We start from the raw sequence: 6,479 nt of genomic DNA, 5'->3' as shown, positions 1-6,479 counted from the left end.
TCTTTATTTTATAGCTTGCTTGTTAAAAGATAGACATACTGCGGATAAAGTAGGTAAATTCACATGATCTTTCAAAATGTCGAATGTAATTTTAATTAACGTCAACAATTTTCGAGATTTTGCCCATTATTTGGTGAGAAACTTGACGTGAGCAGATATTAGTTTACAATGATTGTGCTACGATAATGTTAGGAAATCTGAGATAATAACAAATGGTTGAAATGTTGAAATCCATTCAGGAAAACTTTATGAGAAATTTGCGCAAAAAAGTATGTCTCGATTGTTTCAAAACTTAAATTTCTAAAGAACTGTGTGAAATTGTTTGATATCTTGTATTTATCTTCACGGGAAATGTACCGTTAATTCGTTCAAAGACTAATCATCAATTTCGTTTTTTAACAATGTAAATAAACTGTAACACCAGTAACCAGCACTTATCAATGGAGTTATCGGGAGTTAAGGTCAAAACAAAGTGTAAAGAAGCTCTTTAAAAATGATAAGAAATAATGAAGTAGCGGTGTCATAAATATGGTGGTGCAATGTTAGTGTTTGCCCTTGCACATTGCATCAGTTGCACAGATAAACTGTGGAATACCTTTCCAATATTAATAGAAACCTTGTTTACCAAAGATGAGAGTCTCTCAGATTTTAGAATCTAATCACTCCAGTAGCGTACGCAGGATTTCATCAAGGGGGGTGTTATTTCGAAAACTTTCTACAAATTCACAGTACCATTGTTTTATTATACTTTAATTAATTAATAATAATAATAATAATAATAAATTAATTAATAATTCTTATAATTAATTAATTTAATTACTACTAATAATTACTACTAATGCAGCTGCTATTTATGAAAGAAATAGAACAAAATTACATTTCTTTTGTTTCTTTGTTACAAAAAAATTCTCTAAAACAAAAGAGAAAATCCATAAAAACAAGCAAATATATTAAATTTATTGAAATAATCGAAATATGAAACTCATTCAAGGAGCCGCGCTGGTCTAGTCTGACAACTTCGTGGGAGATCCGGGTTCGATTCCCGGAATTGGTTGGAATTTATCCAGCCTTGTCTCCGCACCCAGCCTCATAGCAATAGGTACCTGAGAGCAACCCTGGGGGATGAAGGCTGCCGGAGCATGGTGCTGATTACATCACCTGCAAAATAGTTCGAGAATCTTTGGGGCCCACCACACCACTACGTGTGCCTTCATGGCACGCTGCTATATGCACGGGGGAATTTACATTACCTTTACCTATGGAACTCACCCAGGATGATGATGAAGTGCGAGAATACATGTTGCTAAATTCCACTGAGTCTATGTTTACGTTGAAAAGTAAGTTTATAGACATTCCAACACATTTATCACTTCTAGGTGATTCACAAAGCACTTCTTCAACATTGTTTAATGATGTGGATATAGACTCAGCATCACTTGAGAGTTCCCAAGGTGATGTGAAATCAGTACCGGGAAGAACGTTTGCAATAAGGACGAAGCAAGGAATTTTCACAATTCTCGCGAGAGTCACTGCGCGACTTTTTGCAAAAAAAATTGCAAAATTGAACTTTGCGGCCACTTAGATTGTGTTTGGAATGTTTGTTTTTCTTCATTCTGAATGGGAATAATAATTCAAATTATTATTATTATTATTATTATTATTACTGTCGCAGATCTTTGACTGTGATAAATTAGCCATTTCTTAATTTTTTCTACAGCATTTTCCATAATATTTCAAAAGCTCAAGGGGGGGGGGTTAAAACCCGGTAACCCCCCCTTGCGTACGCCACTGAATCACTCTGCTACAGTGTCATTACCTTTGAATTATTTGTATTGTTCTTACTGTATGTCTCAAAGTTTCAAATAGTGGACAGAAATCCTGTTTTCGACATGTTATGCGTACTCCACTGTAGTGCAGGATTTTCTCCACAATGCTGTCAAGAATACGTTTTCAAAGCGTAATAATTTAAACTCATGGTGATCTTAGAACATATAGTGGGGTAATATTCTGAAATAAAACTTTAAAAATATCCTGTGTACTTTAAGAGGAAAGTGGAGGCCAGTCCCAAATATTGTAACAACGATAACTGCTTTAAATTTAAAACATTTGAGCTAAAATTTCTACAGGTGCTTGATACTTTGGACTATTCGTTTGGTTTAATGTTCGAGCATTAGAGTGCTACAGGAAGAGCATTTCGCTCGAGTGCCAAGTAGTTTTCACAAACGACGCTAGATAGCGTACGGAATCGAGAGCTTCGTCGCTCAAGTAAATAACGTATAACCGTAAGTTCTCTGTCGTAGTAGACCCTCAAATATGGATCGTGAGGTGAAAGACGCAGGGAAATTGAAACTTAAGTTTCCATGTAAAAACTTACCAATACAGTGATACATGAAAATGAAACAGATGATTGTGGACTGAAACTGCCAGGACGGATATTTTACATATATGTGTCTACGATTATTGTCACATTAAAATCACATTATATAATTCTAATAACCTTGATTAAAATGATATTCCATCGGAAACGCTCGGGACACTCGAACGGGTACGAGCGAGCGAAATTGGTTCCTTGCAGTTCTCTATACTACATGTCTCAAGATGGTAAACCAAAAAAACTATTTTCCCATAAATATGTTGAAAGCAATGTTCCCATGTACCGTACGTCCAATTCTTTGCGAGACCGAGAGAGCGGGAGACTTGTGGCCGGCGGCGCTAGCGGAGATGTCGACATTTTCGACCATTAACGTCCCGCTTAAGTTTACCCTCGAAAGCGTTTTGCTTCGCTCGGAATCGTTTGGAGGAGGTTTCGAATGTGCAACACTGTGTCAAGATTACGTTGCAGACTAAACCGTTAAAGTCAATGGTTTTCGTGAGCATTGTTTGCAATCTGAAAGCTCCGAGCTTGAGTTGTTCTTTCCTTAGCGACTACAGGTGCCCTGGACAGAGCTACGAATGCAGTGAGGAACAGACCTTGTACCAAGACCGTGTTAATTTCGTACTGTGTGAAAGAGTGTGGTTTTTGGTTACTTGCCGTGCTACTTCTTTGTGTAATTGCAGTATGTGTGTGTGTTGTGTGTTAGTGAGGCGATTGAAATCCCAGCCGCAAAGTTCACGTTAGAACAAAGAATTTTTATGTATGACACGTGGAAACAGACTCGTGTCGAGACGTGCATAGGCAATTTGAATAGAAATTCCGTGGCGTTTCGCCTCCAGGTAGAGAGACGGTTAGACGTCTTGTCCTTACATTACGTTACATTACATCCTTCACGTTCGCCAGATCTTGCCGTGTGCGATTATTATTTGTGGGGAACCTTAAAAAATAGAGTCTATCGAAATTTCCCTCATAGTATCGACGAACTAAAAGCCAATATAAGGGCAGAACTTGGAAGAATTACGGAAGAAGAACTTTTGCGTGCGAATCAAAATGTCATCAAGCCATAGATTAAGAAGTCTATGATCAAACGATGCCAGGAATGTGTGAATGAAGGTGGACATCACTTTGAACAACTCCTATAATACAGGTCAGTGCTCGTTTTGCAATATTAATATAAATATCTGCATGCTAAAGACATGTCCATAAAAATAAGCGGGACGTTACTGGTCGAAAATGTCGGCATTTCCGCTAGCGCCGCCCGCCACACTATCCCGATCTCTCGACCTCGCAAGGAAATGGTCGCACTGTACATACCTCCAAGTTTGGATATTCTTATTTGGGTTGGCAAAATCAATCAATTGGAAATTGCGTTTGCACAATGTCAGATGAATTTTTTCATAAGCTTCTATTGAAAAGATAAGATTAGCAGTGTCAACAGCAAGTGTTAATACTAATCTAGTGGTCGATGACCTTTTGGTTGAAGTTTTTAATCAAAACCTTGCCTAGGTATATTTTAAGAGTAGAAGGAAAATGCCCCATTTATGAAGGTATCAATTCTTCCAGTTGATACTAAATGTGATGCTCTCTGTTTACTTTTACATTCTCTCTTTATACAGTAAAACCTCGTTAATCTGGTAAAACTTCGTTAATCCGGACTAATGGGGGGATAAGTTGACCGGTTAACGAAAGTCCAGATTAACTGAAATAACCTTAAAAAACAATGAAAAGTTCATTAAAACTTTTATAGCAACAAAACACGTTTATTATGGTGTATTTCAAGGACATAGGCCTAAATACACTATAGCTACAGTACATTACAAAGTCTGTGGGAAACAGAATTTCATCAGTGGTTGACTGCTTTTTCTTTGGGAAGTTCTCTTGTTGACTTCTAGCCACATTTAAAAACTTGCACTCTGCTTTTCTTTTCTTTTTTTCTTTCTTTTTTTTTTGCCTGTCCGGATTAACGAGGTTTTAATGTATCACTTTCTTTGTCTTTTTCCTCTGAACACACTCTCTATTTGTATTTATCCCTTTTATTCCGTTTTTTCTATATCCTATGACTTTCTTTCTCTTTTTTACCTGTCTTATTTTCCCTTTCCATCTATCCCTATCTGCATGCCTGTCTCTCTTTTGTCCTCCTACGAATCTGATTTTCTTCTGCATGCTATTGGTTGTACTGTCATGGACAATTCTGGGTTGTAACAGTATCATCGAGTTTGTTTCAATGCATTAGTTACTACAATCCAGAAGCGTCCGTGAAAGTGTGACTGTACAGCATGGGCGTCGTGGAGGGAGTCGAACGGGTCCGTCGACACCCCACCCCCGAAATTGACCGCGTTCGTTCAAGTTTGTTATTTTTATTAATAACAAAAGTAAAGTTAATTCAGTTAGTATTTGAACAGAATAACCAAAGTAAAAACAACATTAAATCGAAAAAAATGCATGGCAAATACAGGAACTAGGTTGTATTTCCACATTCTACCATTTAATCGAAAAAATGGTTCCACAGTTTTCAAAATTCCAAAAGTTGTAGTTTTAGGTGAGATGTCAACAGAATCAAACTTCATGGGTAAATTATAACACCATTAAGCCTTGTTTCCATGATTATGAAAAACTAAAATATGCTGACCAAGGCAGTAATTTATTTTATAAAAAAAGATAAACTAACGTAACGTTTCAACCTTCTAGCAAGGTCTTCTTCAGACTCTGTATCAAGTACAAAAGTAACCAGATACCACAAAAGACCATTATATATACACAAACATTACTCCCTCCAGACTATTTAGAAAGTTGTTTGGAACTTTCTAGCAGATGACTTTCACTTGCCAACTTCACTTTCACCTAAAAGGCTAAACACAATTACTTCCATATAGAATGTGGTTGGGCTTTTAATCTCACACTCTTTTCCCTTCATTTTTCTTCCTTCTCCTTTCCTCTTTCTCTCTTGTCCTTTCCACTCTTTCCAACATCTTCTTCCATTCTTTGTTTAACTTCAGTCCCCCATTCCAGTTCATTGTGTTTTCTTCACCGTTCTTCTCTATTTCCTTGGCTTCCTTCCATTTTCTCACTAGCATTCTCTTCTCCCTTCCTATCTGCTTAGCCTCATCCCACTCTATGTCATGTCCTGTTTCTCTCGTGTGTTTAAATATTGCATTTCTCTCTCTCTTAAGTCGTACATCATCCCTATGTTGTTTCAACCTGTCTTTCAGCCTGTTTTTCGTTTCTCCTATGTACACACTCTGACATTCTTTACATTTCACTTCGTAGATAATCCCTTCCTCTTCCTCTTCTCTGTTTTCCTTTTTCTTGTTAGCATTCCTCGCTATTCCTAAGATGCTTCTCCCTCCCTTCCTGTAAGTTTTAACTCCCGCTTTCCTAAGCACTTTGCATATCTTTTCTGTGGTCTTCCCCATACTCCTTATTCCAAACCTTCTCTCCTCTTTTTCTTTCTCTTCCAATTCTCCCCTGCCCGTTTTCTTACTTCTTCTGTTTATGTCCAGTCTATCCTGCTTCTCATAGCCATTCTTTTCCAGCTGTTTCCATAGGCTATTTATTTTGCCTTCTTTTTCACATTCTTTCATGCATATTTTCTTGATTCTGTCCTCCATATTCTTTATAAAATTTATTTTTGTCACCTCACTTACATCACTTCTTTTGTGGCAGAATACCCCTGCTGCACACTTCTTCTGATGCCAAGCGGTTTCAATTTCTTGTCCTCTTTTCCTTTTCATCAATATATCTAGATAGCTTATCTTGTCTTCTTCTTCTATTTCAAGTTCCAATAATATCCCTCTTTCTTCATCTTGAATTTCTTTGACAAAAATGTCAAGCTGCCTCTTCGTTCCCTTCCATATGCCAAAGCAGTCGTCCACATATCTGCAAAACAGAATTATTTTGTCACCTCCCTTTTCTATCACTTTCTTTTCCCATTCATTCATAACCAATTCAGCCAATGCTGGGCTTAGACTGGAACCTATATTTAGTCCTTCACTCATTAACATTATTTTATCTCCCATTATACTGTAACCGTTATTCCAAATGGTTTCCAGCGCCTTCACTACCCTTTCACTATCCCATTCTCCTATAATTTCTTGTCCCATTCTTT

The sequence above is a fragment of the Lepisma saccharinum genome, unplaced genomic scaffold, assembly GCF_977018435.1.
Source record: "Lepisma saccharinum unplaced genomic scaffold, izLepSacc3.1 HAP1_SCAFFOLD_1192, whole genome shotgun sequence".
Classification (NCBI taxonomy): Eukaryota; Metazoa; Arthropoda; class Insecta; order Zygentoma; family Lepismatidae; genus Lepisma; species Lepisma saccharinum.
This window is presented reverse-complemented; position numbering follows the sequence as displayed.